This window comes from Ambystoma mexicanum, chromosome 11, assembly GCF_040938575.1.
Source record: "Ambystoma mexicanum isolate Mex_15411 chromosome 11, UKY_AmexF1_1, whole genome shotgun sequence".
Lineage (NCBI taxonomy): Eukaryota > Metazoa > Chordata > Amphibia > Caudata > Ambystomatidae > Ambystoma > Ambystoma mexicanum.
The window spans coordinates 823,972,347-823,991,708 of NC_090934.1; the positions used below are offsets into that span (position 1 = coordinate 823,972,347).

The following is a 19,362-nucleotide window of genomic DNA, read 5'->3' on the forward strand; positions in this document are numbered from 1 at the left end:
GTGCCTCCTCAAATTCTAAGAAATGCGAACTGGGGTCCTACTCCTTTTATTGCCAGTGGATCTTTGTGTTTCAGACAAATGTGCACGCCTCCCAGAGCCCCATGCAATGCACTTAGGGAAATGGGGGAAGGTGCTGTGCAACCCTCTCGCTGACAATGTCTCTCTTGTCTATAATGTATCTATGAGAGAGAGAGAAATAGGCAATGCGAGAGTGAAAAAGTAAAATGGAAATGTGTCTACTGAGACCAGTATAAGGGGAAATCCTCACAATCCAGGACCGACAGTTGATTGGGAGGGCGCTTACAGTTTTCTGACACCAGACCGGTACCTGAACTCACAAACCCAAACTGCAAAGTGATGGGCATTGCCACTAGACTGCCGACCCCCTTTCGGGGCCCCAGCATATATCGTTTGGTCACACCTAGAGTTCCCAGGACAGTGCAGCATTCAGCGATTACACGAAAATATTGACAGCGCTAGGAGGCCATGCAAATGGCAGAGGTATGCTTTACAAAGCCCACGTAGCGTGCACAAAACAGCACATCAGTCAGGCCCACTTGAAGAGATGGTAAAGAGGAAATACTTCTGCTGCATCCAGTAAAACATAGAGATTGGCCTGCTTTAAAGGTTGACCATGTCCTTCATGGGTGTCTGTCAATATGATACTTCCCTGCTGCAAAGCTTACATTCGAAACGCCAGAACAACTAGGCCCAGAGCATAAAGATGCAGTCAGGTTGAAATAACGAGATACTGAAGAGCAATTTTGTATTTCAGAGTGGGAAAAGGAAGTATGACCCCGACGTGATTTGAACACACAACCTTCTGATCTGGAGTCAGACGCGCTACCATTGCGCCACGAGGTCCTTGTGGCAGTCCACCTGGTGTGTCTGATGACAGAATAAAGGTAGGAGACGTACATGCACCTGCAGAGCCTCATTGCTTCTTTAAGTAGACTGGCTAGGATAGCTTCCTTCTGTGCATCAGTACACGCTGCAGCCAAACCCTTCCCATGAAGTCTTGATGTTTATGAATTGAATGGCAAATTTTGAAAAACTAAAGCAAGCGAGAAGAATTGCTTGCAGTTAATTGGATTTTTTGGACGTCAGCAGACGAGACCTGCGAGAGGTAAACAGAAGTCCATAGTTGGTCACGCTGAATTTTTGAGCCAAAATGCACCGTCCCTGGGTGGGCTTGAACCACCAACCTTTCGGTTAACAGCCGAACGCGCTAACCGATTGCGCCAAAGAGACTCATGCAGTTCTTACACAGGGGCCTGATTGGTGTGCTGTTTGCTTATGCTTCCCAGGCAACCTGAAAATATTTCTAAAATAGCTCTATTTCCCACAGCAAATCAGGGTATCAAGCACTTCCCTACCTCCCCTAATCCACAAACACAGGGGATTTAGTAGAGGACAGAGCCCATCAACAGTGCACCAAATGTCCTCTGTGTAGGCATAACTTGCTATGAGGAGAAAGCCACAGTTGCGCACTTGTATTAAAAGGGGACAGTAGGCTGAACCCAGAGAACACGGGAGAAATGACTCAGGTTTACTGAGTGGAACACTCTGTGTCTTTGTGTCAAAAACAGCAGCGTCTTTTCGGTTAACAGCCGAACGCGCTAACCAATTGTGCCACAGAGACTCACTGGCATGTGTGTTCTGCCTTTGGCCTGATTGCATTGCTATTTTTTTCTGATTGGCAGAAAACCTGAACTTTTTTCTGAAAAAGGCATGCCTCTCTTAGCACTGCAGTGCATTAGACTGCTCCCTTGCTTCCCTGAGTCCCCAAATACACAACCACCTTGGGCACAATAGAAGACACATTCCAGCAGATTTAGCAAGAGTGCACCAAGGATTCTATATGTAGGTACCTTGCTGAGAAGCAAGACCTGCAGTTGCATTCTTCTGTTAAAAGAGGGCAGCAGAGTGCACCAAGAGAACTTGGGGGAAGTAGCTTATGTTAACTACTTGCCATGCTCTTTATAGATCCCTCTGTTTGACTGGGTGAATTCTAATTTCTGGGGTAGAGTAAGCAATTTTTGGATCTAGATGCTGTGCGCAACAGGAATGCTATATACTGCACTGTACTGCTACTGAAAAGTTACCAATTTTACAGGATGTTCAGGTAAGCTTTGTTTCAGAAAACAACTTGCTAGAGGCACTAAGACAGATTACTGGGACAAAGGAAGAGGGTTTGGGGATTAGCACATCTCCTATGAAAGGTACAGTCACGCCCGAGACAACTCTGAGTGTCACCTCAAATTCTAAGAAATGCAAACTAGGGACCTACGCTTTTTATTGCCAGTGGATCTTTGTGTTTCAGACAAATGTGCACGCCTCCCAGAGCCCCTTGCAATGCACTTAGGGAAAGGGGGGAAGGTGCTGTGAAGCCCTCTCGCTGACAATGTCTCTCTTGTCTATAATGTAACTATGAGAGAGAGAGAAATAGGCAATGCGAGAGTGAAAAAGTAAAATGGAAATGTGTCTACTGAGACCAGTATAAGGGGAAATCCTCACAATCCAGGACCGACAGTTGATTGGGAGGGCGCTTACAGGTTTCCGACACCAGACCGGTACCTGAACTCACAAACCCAAACTGCAAAGTGATGGGCATTGCCACTAGACTGCCGACCCCCTTTAGGGCCTCAGCATATATCCTTTAGTCACACCTAGAGTTCCCAGGACAGTGCAGCATTCAGCGATTACACGAAAATATTGACAGCGCTAGGAGGCCATGCAAATGGCAGAGGTATGCTTTACAAAGCCCACGTAGCGTGCACAAAACAGCACATCAGTCAGGCCCACTTGAAGAGATGGTAAAGAGGAAATACTTCTGCTGCATCCAGTAAAACATAGAGATTGGCCTGCTTTAAAGGTTGACCATGTCCTTCATGGGTGTCTGTCAATATGATACTTCCCTGCTGCAAAGCTTACATTCGAAACGCCAGAACAACTAGGCCCAGAGCACAAAGATGCAGTCAGGTTGAAATAACGAGATACTGAAGAGCAATTTTGTATTTCAGAGTGGGAAAAGGAAGTATGACCCCGACGTGATTTGAACACACAACCTTCTGATCTGGAGTCAGACGCTACCATTGGGCCACGAGGTCCTTGTGGCAATCCACCTGGTGTGTCTGATGACAGAATAAAGGTAGGAGACGTGCATGAACCTGCAGAGCCTCATTGCTTCTTTAAGTAGACTGGCTAGGATAGCTTCCTTCTGTGCATCAGTACACGCTGCAGCCAAACCCTTCCCATGAAGTCTTGATGTTTATGAATTGAATGGCAAGTTTTGAAAAACTAAAGCAAGCGAGAAGAATTGCTTGCAGTTTATTGGATTTTTTGGACGTCAGCAGACGAGACCTGCGAGAGGTAAACAGAAGTCCATAGTTGGTCACGCTGAATTTTTGAGCCAAAATGCACCGTCCCTGGGTGGGCTTCGGTTAACAGCCGAACGCGCTATCCGATTGCGCCACAGAGACTCATGCAGTGCTTACACTGGGGCCTGATTGGTGTGCTGTTTGCTTATGCTCCCCAGGCAACCTGAAAATATTTCTAAAATAGCTCTATTTCCCACAGCAAATCAGGGTATCAAGCACTTCCCTACCTCCCGTAATCCACAAACACAGGGGATTTAGTAGAGGACAGAGCCCATCAACAGTGCACCAAATGCCCTCTGTGTAGGCATAACTTGCTATGAGGAGAAAGCCACAGTTGCGCACTTGTGTTAAAAGGGGACAGTAGGCTAAACCCAGAGAACACGGGAGAAATGACTCAGGTTTACTGAGTGGAACACTCTGTGTCTTTGTGCCCAAAACAGCAGCGTCTTTTCGGTTAACAGCCGAACGCGCTAACCAATTGCGCCACAGAGACTCACTGGCATGTGTGTTCTGCCTTTGGCCTGATTGCATTGCTATTTTTTTCTGATTGGCAGAAAACCTGAACTTTTTTCTGAAAAAGGCATGCCTCTCTTAGCACTGCAGTGCATTAGACTGCTCCCTTGCTTCCCTGAGTCCCCAAATACACAACCACCTTGGGCACAATAGAAGACACATTCCAGCAGATTTAGCAAGAGTGCACCAAGGATTCTATATGTAGGTACCTTGCTGAGAAGCAAGACCTGCAGTTGCATTCTTCTGTTAAAAGAGGGCAGCAGAGTTCACCAAGAGAACTTGGGGGAAGTAGCTTATGTTAACTACTTGCCATGCTCTTTATAGATCCCTCTGTTTGACTGGGTGAATTCTAATTTCTGGGGTAGAGTAAGCAATTTTTGGATCTAGATGCTGTGCGCAACAGGAATGCTATATACTGCACTGTACTGCTACTGAAAAGTTACCAATTTTACAGGATGTTCAGGTAAGCTTTGTTTCAGAAAACAACTTGCTAGAGGCACTAAGACAGATTACTGGGACAAAGGAAGAGGGTTTGGGGATTAGCACATCTCCTATGAAAGGTACAGTCACGCCTGAGACAACTCTGAGTGTCACCTCAAATTCTAAGAAATGCAAACTAGGGACCTACGCTTTTTATTGCCAGTGGATCTTTGTGTTCAGACAAATGTGCACGCCTCCCAGAGCCCCTTGCAATGCACTTAGGGAAAGGGGGGAAGGTGCTGTGAAGCCCTCTCGCTGACAATGTCTCTCTTGTCTATAATGTAACTATGAGAGAGAGAGAAATAGGCAATGCGAGAGTGAAAAAGTAAAATGGAAATGTGTCTACTGAGACCAGTATAAGGGGAAATCCTCACAATCCAGGACCGACAGTTGATTGGGAGGGCGCTTACAGGTTTCCGACACCAGACCGGTACCTGAACTCACAAACCCAAACTGCAAAGTGATGGGCATTGCCACTAGACTGCCGACCCCCTTTCGGGGCCCCAGCATATATCCTTTAGTCACACCTAGAGTTCCCAGGACAGTGCAGCATTCAGCGATTACACGAAAATATTGACAGCGCTAGGAGGCCATGCAAATGGCAGAGGTATGCTTTACAAAGCCCACGTAGCGTGCACAAAACAGCACATCAGTCAGGCCCACTTGAAGAGATGGTAAAGAGGAACTACTTCTGCTGCATCCAGTAAAACATAGAGATTGGCCTGCTTTAAAGGTTGACCATGTCCTCCATGGGTGTCTGTCAATGTGATACTTCCCTGCTGCAAAGCTTACATTCGAAACGCCAGAACAACTAGGCCCAGAGCACAAAGATGCAGTCAGGTTGAAATAACGAATTACTGAAGAGCAATTTTATATTTCAGAGTGGGAAAAGCAAATATGCCCCCGACGTGATTTGAACACGAAACCTTCTGATCTGGAGTCAGACGCGCTACCATTGCGCCACGAGGTCCTTGTGGCAGTCCACCTGGTGTGTCTGATGACAGAATAAAGGTAGGAGACGTGCATGGACCTGCAGAGCCTCATTGCTTCTTTAAGTAGACTGGCTAGGATAGCTTCCTTCTGTGCATCAGTACACGCTGTAGCCAAACCCTTCCCATGAAGTCTTGATGTTTATGAATTGAATGGCAAGTTTTGAAAAACTAAAGCAAGCGAGAAGAATTGCTTACAGTTTATTGGATTTTTTGGACGTCAGCAGACGAGACCTGCGAGAGGTAAACAGAAGTTCATAGTTGGTCATGCTGAATTTTTGAGCCAAAATGCACCGTCCCTGGGTGGGCTTGAACCACCAACCTTTCGGTTAACAGCCGAACGCGCTAACCGATTGCGCCACAGAGACTCATGCAGTTCTTACACAGGGGCCTGATTGGTGTGCTGTTTGCTTATGCTTCCCAGGCAACCTGAAAATATTTCTAAAATAGCTCTATTTCCCACAGCAAATCAGGGTATCAAGCACTTCCCTACCTCCCCTAATCCACAAACACAGGGGATTTAGTAGAGGACAGAGCCCATCAACAGTGCACCAAATGTCCTCTGTGTAGGCATAACTTGCTATGAGGAGAAAGCCACAGTTGCGCACTTGTGTTAAAAGGGGACAGTAGGCTGAACCCAGAGAACACGGGAGAAATGACTCAGGTTTACTGAGTGGAACACTCTGTGTCTTTGTGCCAAAAACAGCAGCGTCTTTTCGGTTAACAGCCGAACGCGCTAACCAATTGCGCCACAGAGACTCACTGGCATGTGTGTTCTGCCTTTGGCCTGATTGCATTGCTATTTTTTTCTGATTGGCAGAAAACCTGAACTTTTTTCTGAAAAAGGCATGCCTCTCTTAGCACTGCAGTGCATTAGACTGCTCCCTTGCTTCCCTGAGTCCCCAAATACACAACCACCTTGGGCACAATAGAAGACACATTCCAGCAGATTTAGCAAGAGTGCACCAAGGATTCTATATGTAGGTACCTTGCTGAGAAGCAAGACCTGCAGTTGCATTCTTCTGTTAAAAGAGGGCAGCAGAGTGCACCAAGAGAACTTGGGGGAAGTAGCTTATGTTAACTACTTGCCATGCTCTTTATAGATCCCTCTGTTTGACTAGGTGAATTCTAATTTCTGGGGTAGAGTAAGCAATTTTTGGATCTAGATGCTGTGCGCAACAGGAATGCTATATACTGCACTGTACTGCTACTGAAAAGTTACCAATTTTACAGGATGTTCAGGTAAGCTTTGTTTCAGAAAACAACTTGCTAGAGGCACTAAGACAGATTACTGGGACAAAGGAAGAGGGTTTGGGGATTAGCACATCTCCTATGAAAGGTACAGTCACGCCCGAGACAACTCTGAGTGCCGCCTCAAATTCTAAGAAATGCAAACTAGGGACCTACGCTTTTTATTGCCAGTGGATCTTTGTGTTTCAGACAAATGTGCACGCCTCCCAGAGCCCCTTGCAATGCACTTAGGGAAAGGGGGGAAGGTGCTGTGAAGCCCTCTCGCTGACAATGTCTCTCTTGTCTATAATGTAACTATGAGAGAGAGAGAAATAGGCAATGCGAGAGTGAAAAAGTAAAATGGAAATGTGTCTACTGAGACCAGTATAAGGGGAAATCCTCACAATCCAGGACCGACAGTTGATTGGGAGGGCGCTTACAGGTTTCCGACACCAGACCGGTACCTGAACTCACAAACCCAAACTGCAAAGTGATGGGCATTGCCACTAGACTGCCGACCCCCTTTAGGGCCTCAGCATATATCCTTTAGTCACACCTAGAGTTCCCAGGACAGTGCAGCATTCAGCGATTACACGAAAATATTGACAGCGCTAGGAGGCCATGCAAATGGCAGAGGTATGCTTTACAAAGCCCACGTAGCGTGCACAAAACAGCACATCAGTCAGGCCCACTTGAAGAGATGGTAAAGAGGAAATACTTCTGCTGCATCCAGTAAAACATAGAGATTGGCCTGCTTTAAAGGTTGACCATGTCCTTCATGGGTGTCTGTCAATATGATACTTCCCTGCTGCAAAGCTTACATTCGAAACGCCAGAACAACTAGGCCCAGAGCATAAAGATGCAGTCAGGTTGAAATAACGAGATACTGAAGAGCAATTTTGTATTTCAGAGTGGGAAAAGGAAGTATGACCCCGACGTGATTTGAACACACAACCTTCTGATCTGGAGTCAGACGCTACCATTGGGCCACGAGGTCCTTGTGGCAATCCACCTGGTGTGTCTGATGACAGAATAAAGGTAGGAGACGTGCATGAACCTGCAGAGCCTCATTGCTTCTTTAAGTAGACTGGCTAGGATAGCTTCCTTCTGTGCATCAGTACACGCTGCAGCCAAACCCTTCCCATGAAGTCTTGATGTTTATGAATTGAATGGCAAGTTTTGAAAAACTAAAGCAAGCGAGAAGAATTGCTTGCAGTTTATTGGATTTTTTGGACGTCAGCAGACGAGACCTGCGAGAGGTAAACAGAAGTCCATAGTTGGTCACGCTGAATTTTTGAGCCAAAATGCACCGTCCCTGGGTGGGCTTCGGTTAACAGCCGAACGCGCTAACCGATTGCGCCACAGAGACTCATGCAGTTCTTACACAGGGGCCTGATTGGTGTGCTGTTTGCTTATGCTTCCCAGGCAACCTGAAAATATTTCTAAAATAGCTCTATTTCCCACAGCAAATCAGGGTATCAAGCACTTCCCTACCTCCCCTCATCCACAAACACAGGGGATTTAGTAGAGGACAGATCCCATCAACAGTGCACCAAATGTCCTCTGTGTAGGCATAACTTGCTATGAGGAGAAAGCCACAGTTGCGCACTTGTGTTAAAAGGGGACAGTAGGCTGAACCCAGAGAACACGGGAGAAATGACTCAGGTTTACTGAGTGGAACACTCTGTGTCTTTGTGCCAAAAACAGCAGCGTCTTTTCGGTTAACAGCCGAACGCGCTAACCAATTGCGCCACAGAGACTCACTGGCATGTGTGTTCTGCCTTTGGCCTGATTGCATTGCTATTTTTTTCTGATTGGCAGAAAACCTGAACTTTTTTCTGAAAAAGGCATGCCTCTCTTAGCACTGCAGTGCATTAGACTGCTCCCTTGCTTCCCTGAGTCCCCAAATACACAACCACCTTGGGCACAATAGAAGACACATTCCAGCAGATTTAGCAAGAGTGCACCAAGGATTCTATATGTAGGTACCTTGCTGAGAAGCAAGACCTGCAGTTGCATTCTTCTGTTAAAAGAGGGCAGCAGAGTGCACCAAGAGAACTTGGGGGAAGTAGCTTATGTTAACTACTTGCCATGCTCTTTATAGATCCCTCTGTTTGACTGGGTGAATTCTAATTTCTGGGGTAGAGTAAGCAATTTTTGGATCTAGATGCTGTGCGCAACAGGAATGCTATATACTGCACTGTACTGCTACTGAATAGTTACCAATTTTACAGGATGTTCAGGTAAGCTTTGTTTCAGAAAACAACTTGCTAGAGGCACTAAGACAGATTACTGGGACAAAGGAAGAGGGTTTGGGGATTAGCACATCTCCTATGAAAGGTACAGTCACGCCCGAGACAACTCTGAGTGTCACCTCAAATTCTAAGAAATGCAAACTAGGGACCTATGCTTTTTATTGCCAGTGGATCTTTGTGTTTCAGACAAATGTGCACGCCTCCCAGAGCCCCTTGCAATGCACTTAGGGAAATGGGGGAAGGTGCTGTGCAACCCTCTCGCTGACAATGTCTCTCTTGTCTATAATGTAACTATGAGAGAGAGAGAAATAGGCAATGCGAGAGTGAAAAAGTAAAATGGAAATGTGTCTACTGAGACCAGTATAAGGGGAAATCCTCACAATCCAGGACCGACAGTTGATTGGGAGGGCGCTTACAGGTTTCCGACACCAGACCGGTACCTGAACTCACAAACCCAAACTGCAAAGTGATGGGCATTGCCACTAGACTGCCGACCCCCTTTCGGGGCCCCAGCATATATCCTTTAGTCACACCTAGAGTTCCCAGGACAGTGCAGCATTCAGCGATTACACGAAAATATTGACAGCGCTAGGAGGCCATGCAAATGGCAGAGGTATGCTTTACAAAGCCCACGTAGCGTGCACAAAACAGCACATCAGTCAGGCCCACTTGAAGAGATGGTAAAGAGGAAATACTTCTGCTGCATCCAGTAAAACATAGAGATTGGCCTGCTTTAAAGGTTGACCATGTCCTTCATGGGTGTCTGTCAATATGATACTTCCCTGCTGCAAAGCTTACATTCGAAACGCCAGAACAACTAGGCCCAGAGCACAAAGATGCAGTCAGGTTGAAATAACGAGATACTGAAGAGCAATTTTGTATTTCAGAGTGGGAAAAGGAAGTATGACCCCGACGTGATTTGAACACGCAACCTTCTGATCTGGAGTCAGACGCGCTACCACTGCGCCACGAGGTCCTTGTGGCAGTCCACCTGGTGTGTCTGATGACAGAATAAAGGTAGGAGACGTACATGCACCTGCAGAGCCTCATTGCTTCTTTAAGTAGACTGGCTAGGAAAGCTTCCTTCTGTGCATCAGTACACGCTGCAGCCAAACCCTTCCCATGAAGTCTTGATGTTTATGAATTGAATGGCAAGTTTTGAAAAACTAAAGCAAGCGAGAAGAATTGCTTACAGTTTATTGGATTTTTTGGACGTCAGCAGACGAGACCTGCGAGAGGTAAACAGAAGTTCATAGTTGGTCATGCTGAATTTTTGAGCCAAAATGCATCGTCCCTGGGTGGGCTTGAACCACCAACCTTTCGGTTAACAGCCGAACGCGCTAACCGATTGCGCCACAGAGACTCATGCAGTGCTTACACTGGGGCCTGATTGGTGTGCTGTTTGCTTATGCTCCCCAGGCAACCTGAAAATATTTCTAAAATAGCTCTATTTCCCACAGCAAATCAGGGTATCAAGCACTTCCCTACCTCCCGTAATCCACAAACACAGGGGATTTAGTAGAGGACAGAGCCCATCAACAGTGCACCAAATGCCCTCTGTGTAGGCATAACTTGCTATGAGGAGAAAGCCACAGTTGCGCACTTGTGTTAAAAGGGGACAGTAGGCTAAACCCAGAGAACACGGGAGAAATGACTCAGGTTTACTGAGTGGAACACTCTGTGTCTTTGTGCCCAAAACAGCAGCGTCTTTTCGGTTAACAGCCGAACGCGCTAACCAATTGCGCCACAGAGACTCACTGGCATGTGTGTTCTGCCTTTGGCCTGATTGCATTGCTATTTTTTTCTGATTGGCAGAAAACCTGAACTTTTTTCTGAAAAAGGCATGCCTCTCTTAGCACTGCAGTGCATTAGACTGCTCCCTTGCTTCCCTGAGTCCCCAAATACACAACCACCTTGGGCACAATAGAAGACACATTCCAGCAGATTTAGCAAGAGTGCACCAAGGATTCTATATGTAGGTACCTTGCTGAGAAGCAAGACCTGCAGTTGCATTCTTCTGTTAAAAGAGGGCAGCAGAGTTCACCAAGAGAACTTGGGGGAAGTAGCTTATGTTAACTACTTGCCATGCTCTTTATAGATCCCTCTGTTTGACTGGGTGAATTCTAATTTCTGGGGTAGAGTAAGCAATTTTTGGATCTAGATGCTGTGCGCAACAGGAATGCTATATACTGCACTGTACTGCTACTGAAAAGTTACCAATTTTACAGGATGTTCAGGTAAGCTTTGTTTCAGAAAACAACTTGCTAGAGGCACTAAGACAGATTACTGGGACAAAGGAAGAGGGTTTGGGGATTAGCACATCTCCTATGAAAGGTACAGTCACGCCCGAGACAACTCTGAGTGTCACCTCAAATTCTAAGAAATGCAAACTAGGGACCTACGCTTTTTATTGCCAGTGGATCTTTGTGTTCAGACAAATGTGCACGCCTCCCAGAGCCCCTTGCAATGCACTTAGGGAAAGGGGGGAAGGTGCTGTGAAGCCCTCTCGCTGACAATGTCTCTCTTGTCTATAATGTAACTATGAGAGAGAGAGAAATAGGCAATGCGAGAGTGAAAAAGTAAAATGGAAATGTGTCTACTGAGACCAGTATAAGGGGAAATCCTCACAATCCAGGACCGACAGTTGATTGGGAGGGCGCTTACAGGTTTCCGACACCAGACCGGTACCTGAACTCACAAACCCAAACTGCAAAGTGATGGGCATTGCCACTAGACTGCCGACCCCCTTTCGGGGCCCCAGCATATATCCTTTAGTCACACCTAGAGTTCCCAGGACAGTGCAGCATTCAGCGATTACACGAAAATATTGACAGCGCTAGGAGGCCATGCAAATGGCAGAGGTATGCTTTACAAAGCCCACGTAGCGTGCACAAAACAGCACATCAGTCAGGCCCACTTGAAGAGATGGTAAAGAGGAACTACTTCTGCTGCATCCAGTAAAACATAGAGATTGGCCTGCTTTAAAGGTTGACCATGTCCTCCATGGGTGTCTGTCAATGTGATACTTCCCTGCTGCAAAGCTTACATTCGAAACGCCAGAACAACTAGGCCCAGAGCACAAAGATGCAGTCAGGTTGAAATAACGAATTACTGAAGAGCAATTTTATATTTCAGAGTGGGAAAAGCAAATATGCCCCCGACGTGATTTGAACACGAAACCTTCTGATCTGGAGTCAGACGCGCTACCATTGCGCCACGAGGTCCTTGTGGCAGTCCACCTGGTGTGTCTGATGACAGAATAAAGGTAGGAGACGTGCATGGACCTGCAGAGCCTCATTGCTTCTTTAAGTAGACTGGCTAGGATAGCTTCCTTCTGTGCATCAGTACACGCTGTAGCCAAACCCTTCCCATGAAGTCTTGATGTTTATGAATTGAATGGCAAGTTTTGAAAAACTAAAGCAAGCGAGAAGAATTGCTTACAGTTTATTGGATTTTTTGGACGTCAGCAGACGAGACCTGCGAGAGGTAAACAGAAGTTCATAGTTGGTCATGCTGAATTTTTGAGCCAAAATGCACCGTCCCTGGGTGGGCTTGAACCACCAACCTTTCGGTTAACAGCCGAACGCGCTAACCGATTGCGCCACAGAGACTCATGCAGTTCTTACACAGGGGCCTGATTGGTGTGCTGTTTGCTTATGCTTCCCAGGCAACCTGAAAATATTTCTAAAATAGCTCTATTTCCCACAGCAAATCAGGGTATCAAGCACTTCCCTACCTCCCCTAATCCACAAACACAGGGGATTTAGTAGAGGACAGAGCCCATCAACAGTGCACCAAATGTCCTCTGTGTAGGCATAACTTGCTATGAGGAGAAAGCCACAGTTGCGCACTTGTGTTAAAAGGGGACAGTAGGCTGAACCCAGAGAACACGGGAGAAATGACTCAGGTTTACTGAGTGGAACACTCTGTGTCTTTGTGCCAAAAACAGCAGCGTCTTTTCGGTTAACAGCCGAACGCGCTAACCAATTGCGCCACAGAGACTCACTGGCATGTGTGTTCTGCCTTTGGCCTGATTGCATTGCTATTTTTTTCTGATTGGCAGAAAACCTGAACTTTTTTCTGAAAAAGGCATGCCTCTCTTAGCACTGCAGTGCATTAGACTGCTCCCTTGCTTCCCTGAGTCCCCAAATACACAACCACCTTGGGCACAATAGAAGACACATTCCAGCAGATTTAGCAAGAGTGCACCAAGGATTCTATATGTAGGTACCTTGCTGAGAAGCAAGACCTGCAGTTGCATTCTTCTGTTAAAAGAGGGCAGCAGAGTGCACCAAGAGAACTTGGGGGAAGTAGCTTATGTTAACTACTTGCCATGCTCTTTATAGATCCCTCTGTTTGACTAGGTGAATTCTAATTTCTGGGGTAGAGTAAGCAATTTTTGGATCTAGATGCTGTGCGCAACAGGAATGCTATATACTGCACTGTACTGCTACTGAAAAGTTACCAATTTTACAGGATGTTCAGGTAAGCTTTGTTTCAGAAAACAACTTGCTAGAGGCACTAAGACAGATTACTGGGACAAAGGAAGAGGGTTTGGGGATTAGCACATCTCCTATGAAAGGTACAGTCACGCCCGAGACAACTCTGAGTGCCGCCTCAAATTCTAAGAAATGCAAACTAGGGACCTACGCTTTTTATTGCCAGTGGATCTTTGTGTTTCAGACAAATGTGCACGCCTCCCAGAGCCCCTTGCAATGCACTTAGGGAAAGGGGGGAAGGTGCTGTGAAGCCCTCTCGCTGACAATGTCTCTCTTGTCTATAATGTAACTATGAGAGAGAGAGAAATAGGCAATGCGAGAGTGAAAAAGTAAAATGGAAATGTGTCTACTGAGACCAGTATAAGGGGAAATCCTCACAATCCAGGACCGACAGTTGATTGGGAGGGCGCTTACAGGTTTCCGACACCAGACCGGTACCTGAACTCACAAACCCAAACTGCAAAGTGATGGGCATTGCCACTAGACTGCCGACCCCCTTTAGGGCCTCAGCATATATCCTTTAGTCACACCTAGAGTTCCCAGGACAGTGCAGCATTCAGCGATTACACGAAAATATTGACAGCGCTAGGAGGCCATGCAAATGGCAGAGGTATGCTTTACAAAGCCCACGTAGCGTGCACAAAACAGCACATCAGTCAGGCCCACTTGAAGAGATGGTAAAGAGGAAATACTTCTGCTGCATCCAGTAAAACATAGAGATTGGCCTGCTTTAAAGGTTGACCATGTCCTTCATGGGTGTCTGTCAATATGATACTTCCCTGCTGCAAAGCTTACATTCGAAACGCCAGAACAACTAGGCCCAGAGCATAAAGATGCAGTCAGGTTGAAATAACGAGATACTGAAGAGCAATTTTGTATTTCAGAGTGGGAAAAGGAAGTATGACCCCGACGTGATTTGAACACACAACCTTCTGATCTGGAGTCAGACGCTACCATTGGGCCACGAGGTCCTAGTGGCAATCCACCTGGTGTGTCTGATGACAGAATAAAGGTAGGAGACGTGCATGAACCTGCAGAGCCTCATTGCTTCTTTAAGTAGACTGGCTAGGATAGCTTCCTTCTGTGCATCAGTACACGCTGCAGCCAAACCCTTCCCATGAAGTCTTGATGTTTATGAATTGAATGGCAAGTTTTGAAAAACTAAAGCAAGCGAGAAGAATTGCTTGCAGTTTATTGGATTTTTTGGACGTCAGCAGACGAGACCTGCGAGAGGTAAACAGAAGTCCATAGTTGGTCACGCTGAATTTTTGAGCCAAAATGCACCGTCCCTGGGTGGGCTTCGGTTAACAGCCGAACGCGCTAACCGATTGCGCCACAGAGACTCATGCAGTTCTTACACAGGGGCCTGATTGGTGTGCTGTTTGCTTATGCTTCCCAGGCAACCTGAAAATATTTCTAAAATAGCTCTATTTCCCACAGCAAATCAGGGTATCAAGCACTTCCCTACCTCCCCTCATCCACAAACACAGGGGATTTAGTAGAGGACAGATCCCATCAACAGTGCACCAAATGTCCTCTGTGTAGGCATAACTTGCTATGAGGAGAAAGCCACAGTTGCGCACTTGTGTTAAAAGGGGACAGTAGGCTGAACCCAGAGAACACGGGAGAAATGACTCAGGTTTACTGAGTGGAACACTCTGTGTCTTTGTGCCAAAAACAGCAGCGTCTTTTCGGTTAACAGCCGAACGCGCTAACCAATTGCGCCACAGAGACTCACTGGCATGTGTGTTCTGCCTTTGGCCTGATTGCATTGCTATTTTTTTCTGATTGGCAGAAAACCTGAACTTTTTTCTGAAAAAGGCATGCCTCTCTTAGCACTGCAGTGCATTAGACTGCTCCCTTGCTTCCCTGAGTCCCCAAATACACAACCACCTTGGGCACAATAGAAGACACATTCCAGCAGATTTAGCAAGAGTGCACCAAGGATTCTATATGTAGGTACCTTGCTGAGAAGCAAGACCTGCAGTTGCATTCTTCTGTTAAAAGAGGGCAGCAGAGTGCACCAAGAGAACTTGGGGGAAGTAGCTTATGTTAACTACTTGCCATGCTCTTTATAGATCCCTCTGTTTGACTGGGTGAATTCTAATTTCTGGGGTAGAGTAAGCAATTTTTGGATCTAGATGCTGTGCGCAACAGGAATGCTATATACTGCACTGTACTGCTACTGAATAGTTACCAATTTTACAGGATGTTCAGGTAAGCTTTGTTTCAGAAAACAACTTGCTAGAGGCACTAAGACAGATTACTGGGACAAAGGAAGAGGGTTTGGGGATTAGCACATCTCCTATGAAAGGTACAGTCACGCCCGAGACAACTCTGAGTGTCACCTCAAATTCTAAGAAATGCAAACTAGGGACCTATGCTTTTTATTGCCAGTGGATCTTTGTGTTTCAGACAAATGTGCACGCCTCCCAGAGCCCCTTGCAATGCACTTAGGGAAATGGGGGAAGGTGCTGTGCAACCCTCTCGCTGACAATGTCTCTCTTGTCTATAATGTAACTATGAGAGAGAGAGAAATAGGCAATGCGAGAGTGAAAAAGTAAAATGGAAATGTGTCTACTGAGACCAGTATAAGGGGAAATCCTCACAATCCAGGACCGACAGTTGATTGGGAGGGCGCTTACAGGTTTCCGACACCAGACCGGTACCTGAACTCACAAACCCAAACTGCAAAGTGATGGGCATTGCCACTAGACTGCCGACCCCCTTTCGGGGCCCCAGCATATATCCTTTAGTCACACCTAGAGTTCCCAGGACAGTGCAGCATTCAGCGATTACACGAAAATATTGACAGCGCTAGGAGGCCATGCAAATGGCAGAGGTATGCTTTACAAAGCCCACGTAGCGTGCACAAAACAGCACATCAGTCAGGCCCACTTGAAGAGATGGTAAAGAGGAAATACTTCTGCTGCATCCAGTAAAACATAGAGATTGGCCTGCTTTAAAGGTTGACCATGTCCTTCATGGGTGTCTGTCAATATGATACTTCCCTGCTGCAAAGCTTACATTCGAAACGCCAGAACAACTAGGCCCAGAGCACAAAGATGCAGTCAGGTTGAAATAACGAGATACTGAAGAGCAATTTTGTATTTCAGAGTGGGAAAAGGAAGTATGACCCCGACGTGATTTGAACACGCAACCTTCTGATCTGGAGTCAGACGCGCTACCACTGCGCCACGAGGTCCTTGTGGCAGTCCACCTGGTGTGTCTGATGACAGAATAAAGGTAGGAGACGTACATGCACCTGCAGAGCCTCATTGCTTCTTTAAGTAGACTGGCTAGGAAAGCTTCCTTCTGTGCATCAGTACACGCTGCAGCCAAACCCTTCCCATGAAGTCTTGATGTTTATGAATTGAATGGCAAGTTTTGAAAAACTAAAGCAAGCGAGAAGAATTGCTTACAGTTTATTGGATTTTTTGGACGTCAGCAGACGAGACCTGCGAGAGGTAAACAGAAGTTCATAGTTGGTCATGCTGAATTTTTGAGCCAAAATGCATCGTCCCTGGGTGGGCTTGAACCACCAACCTTTCGGTTAACAGCCGAACGCGCTAACCGATTGCGCCACAGAGACTCATGCAGTGCTTACACTGGGGCCTGATTGGTGTGCTGTTTGCTTATGCTCCCCAGGCAACCTGAAAATATTTCTAAAATAGCTCTATTTCCCACAGCAAATCAGGGTATCAAGCACTTCCCTACCTCCCGTAATCCACAAACACAGGGGATTTAGTAGAGGACAGAGCCCATCAACAGTGCACCAAATGCCCTCTGTGTAGGCATAACTTGCTATGAGGAGAAAGCCACAGTTGCGCACTTGTGTTAAAAGGGGACAGTAGGCTAAACCCAGAGAACACGGGAGAAATGACTCAGGTTTACTGAGTGGAACACTCTGTGTCTTTGTGCCCAAAACAGCAGCGTCTTTTCGGTTAACAGCCGAACGCGCTAACCAATTGCGCCACAGAGACTCACTGGCATGTGTGTTCTGCCTTTGGCCTGATTGCATTGCTATTTTTTTCTGATTGGCAGAAAACCTGAACTTTTTTCTGAAAAAGGCATGCCTCTCTTAGCACTGCAGTGCATTAGACTGCTCCCTTGCTTCCCTGAGTCCCCAAATACACAACCACCTTGGGCACAATAGAAGACACATTCCAGCAGATTTAGCAAGAGTGCACCAAGGATTCTATATGTAGGTACCTTGCTGAGAAGCAAGACCTGCAGTTGCATTCTTCTGTTAAAAGAGGGCAGCAGAGTTCACCAAGAGAACTTGGGGGAAGTAGCTTATGTTAACTACTTGCCATGCTCTTTATAGATCCCTCTGTTTGACTGGGTGAATTCTAATTTCTGGGGTAGAGTAAGCAATTTTTGGATCTAGATGCTGTGCGCAACAGGAATGCTATATACTGCACTGTACTGCTACTGAAAAGTTACCAATTTTACAGGATGTTCAGGTAAGCTTTGTTTCAGAAAACAACTTGCTAGAGGCACTAAGACAGATTACTGGGACAAAGGAAGAGGGTTTGGGGATTAGCACATCTCCTATGAAAGGTACAGTCACGCCCGAGACAACTCTGAGTGTCACCTCAAATTCTAAGAAATGCAAACTAGGGACCTACGCTTTTTATTGCCAGTGGATCTTTGTGTTCAGACAAATGTGCACGCCTCCCAGAGCCCCTTGCAATGCACTTAGGGAAAGGGGGGAAGGTGCTGTGAAGCCCTCTCGCTGACAATGTCTCTCTTGTCTATAATGTAACTATGAGAGAGAGAGAAATAGGCAATGCGAGAGTGAAAAAGTAAAATGGAAATGTGTCTACTGAGACCAGTATAAGGGGAAATCCTCACAATCCAGGACCGACAGTTGATTGGGAGGGCGCTTACAGGTTTCCGACACCAGACCGGTACCTGAACTCACAAACCCAAACTGCAAAGTGATGGGCATTGCCACTAGACTGCCGACCCCCTTTCGGGGCCCCAGCATATATCCTTTAGTCACACCTAGAGTTCCCAGGACAGTGCAGCATTCAGCGATTACACGAAAATATTGACAGCGCTAGGAGGCCATGCAAATGGCAGAGGTATGCTTTACAAAGCCCACGTAGCGTGCACAAAACAGCACATCAGTCAGGCCCACTTGAAGAGATGGTAAAGAGGAACTACTTCTGCTGCATCCAGTAAAACATAGAGATTGGCCTGCTTTAAAGGTTGACCATGTCCTCCATGGGTGTCTGTCAATGTGATACTTCCCTGCTGCAAAGCTTACATTCGAAACGCCAGAACAACTAGGCCCAGAGCACAAAGATGCAGTCAGGTTGAAATAACGAATTACTGAAGAGCAATTTTATATTTCAGAGTGGGAAAAGCAAATATGCCCCCGACGTGATTTGAACACGAAACCTTCTGATCTGGAGTCAGACGCGCTACCATTGCGCCACGAGGTCCTTGTGGCAGTCCACCTGGTGTGTCTGATGACAGAATAAAGGTAGGAGACGTGCATGGACCTGCAGAGCCTCATTGCTTCTTTAAGTAGACTGGCTAGGATAGCTTCCTTCTGTGCATCAGTACACGCTGTAGCCAAACCCTTCCCATGAAGTCTTGATGTTTATGAATTGAATGGCAAGTTTTGAAAAACTAAAGCAAGCGAGAAGAATTGCTTACAGTTTATTGGATTTTTTGGACGTCAGCAGACGAGACCTGCGAGAGGTAAACAGAAGTTCATAGTTGGTCATGCTGAATTTTTGAGCCAAAATGCACCGTCCCTGGGTGGGCTTGAACCACCAACCTTTCGGTTAACAGCCGAACGCGCTAACCGATTGCGCCACAGAGACTCATGCAGTTCTTACACAGGGGCCTGATTGGTGTGCTGTTTGCTTATGCTTCCCAGGCAACCTGAAAATATTTCTAAAATAGCTCTATTTCCCACAGCAAATCAGGGTATCAAGCACTTCCCTACCTCCCCTAATCCACAAACACAGGGGATTTAGTAGAGGACAGAGCCCATCAA

General features: G+C 46.4%; 12 non-coding genes across 12 annotated transcripts; all 12 read right to left on the reverse strand.

The window, feature by feature from the left end:
- Positions 1-792: 792 nt before the first annotated feature.
- TRNAW-CCA (transfer RNA tryptophan (anticodon CCA)) lies at positions 793-864 on the reverse strand. Its single transcript has one exon. It is a non-coding gene; the product is annotated as a tRNA-Trp (tRNA).
- A 313-nt stretch (positions 865-1,177) lies between these two features.
- On the reverse strand, positions 1,178-1,251 carry TRNAN-GUU (transfer RNA asparagine (anticodon GUU)). The gene has a single exon. It is a non-coding gene; the product is annotated as a tRNA-Asn (tRNA).
- Positions 1,252-5,271: 4,020 nt separating this feature from the next.
- TRNAW-CCA (transfer RNA tryptophan (anticodon CCA)) lies at positions 5,272-5,343 on the reverse strand. Its single transcript has one exon. It is a non-coding gene; the product is annotated as a tRNA-Trp (tRNA).
- Positions 5,344-5,656: 313 nt separating this feature from the next.
- On the reverse strand, positions 5,657-5,730 carry TRNAN-GUU (transfer RNA asparagine (anticodon GUU)). The gene has a single exon. It is a non-coding gene; the product is annotated as a tRNA-Asn (tRNA).
- A 4,021-nt stretch (positions 5,731-9,751) lies between these two features.
- Positions 9,752-9,823, reverse strand: TRNAW-CCA (transfer RNA tryptophan (anticodon CCA)). Its single transcript has one exon. It is a non-coding gene; the product is annotated as a tRNA-Trp (tRNA).
- A 313-nt stretch (positions 9,824-10,136) lies between these two features.
- TRNAN-GUU (transfer RNA asparagine (anticodon GUU)) lies at positions 10,137-10,210 on the reverse strand. Its single transcript has one exon. It is a non-coding gene; the product is annotated as a tRNA-Asn (tRNA).
- A 1,789-nt stretch (positions 10,211-11,999) lies between these two features.
- TRNAW-CCA (transfer RNA tryptophan (anticodon CCA)) lies at positions 12,000-12,071 on the reverse strand. The gene has a single exon. It is a non-coding gene; the product is annotated as a tRNA-Trp (tRNA).
- Positions 12,072-12,384: 313 nt separating this feature from the next.
- TRNAN-GUU (transfer RNA asparagine (anticodon GUU)) lies at positions 12,385-12,458 on the reverse strand. The gene has a single exon. It is a non-coding gene; the product is annotated as a tRNA-Asn (tRNA).
- A 4,021-nt stretch (positions 12,459-16,479) lies between these two features.
- Positions 16,480-16,551, reverse strand: TRNAW-CCA (transfer RNA tryptophan (anticodon CCA)). Its single transcript has one exon. It is a non-coding gene; the product is annotated as a tRNA-Trp (tRNA).
- A 313-nt stretch (positions 16,552-16,864) lies between these two features.
- Positions 16,865-16,938, reverse strand: TRNAN-GUU (transfer RNA asparagine (anticodon GUU)). The gene has a single exon. It is a non-coding gene; the product is annotated as a tRNA-Asn (tRNA).
- Positions 16,939-18,727: 1,789 nt separating this feature from the next.
- On the reverse strand, positions 18,728-18,799 carry TRNAW-CCA (transfer RNA tryptophan (anticodon CCA)). The gene has a single exon. It is a non-coding gene; the product is annotated as a tRNA-Trp (tRNA).
- A 313-nt stretch (positions 18,800-19,112) lies between these two features.
- TRNAN-GUU (transfer RNA asparagine (anticodon GUU)) lies at positions 19,113-19,186 on the reverse strand. The gene has a single exon. It is a non-coding gene; the product is annotated as a tRNA-Asn (tRNA).
- Positions 19,187-19,362: the final 176 nt, after the last annotated feature.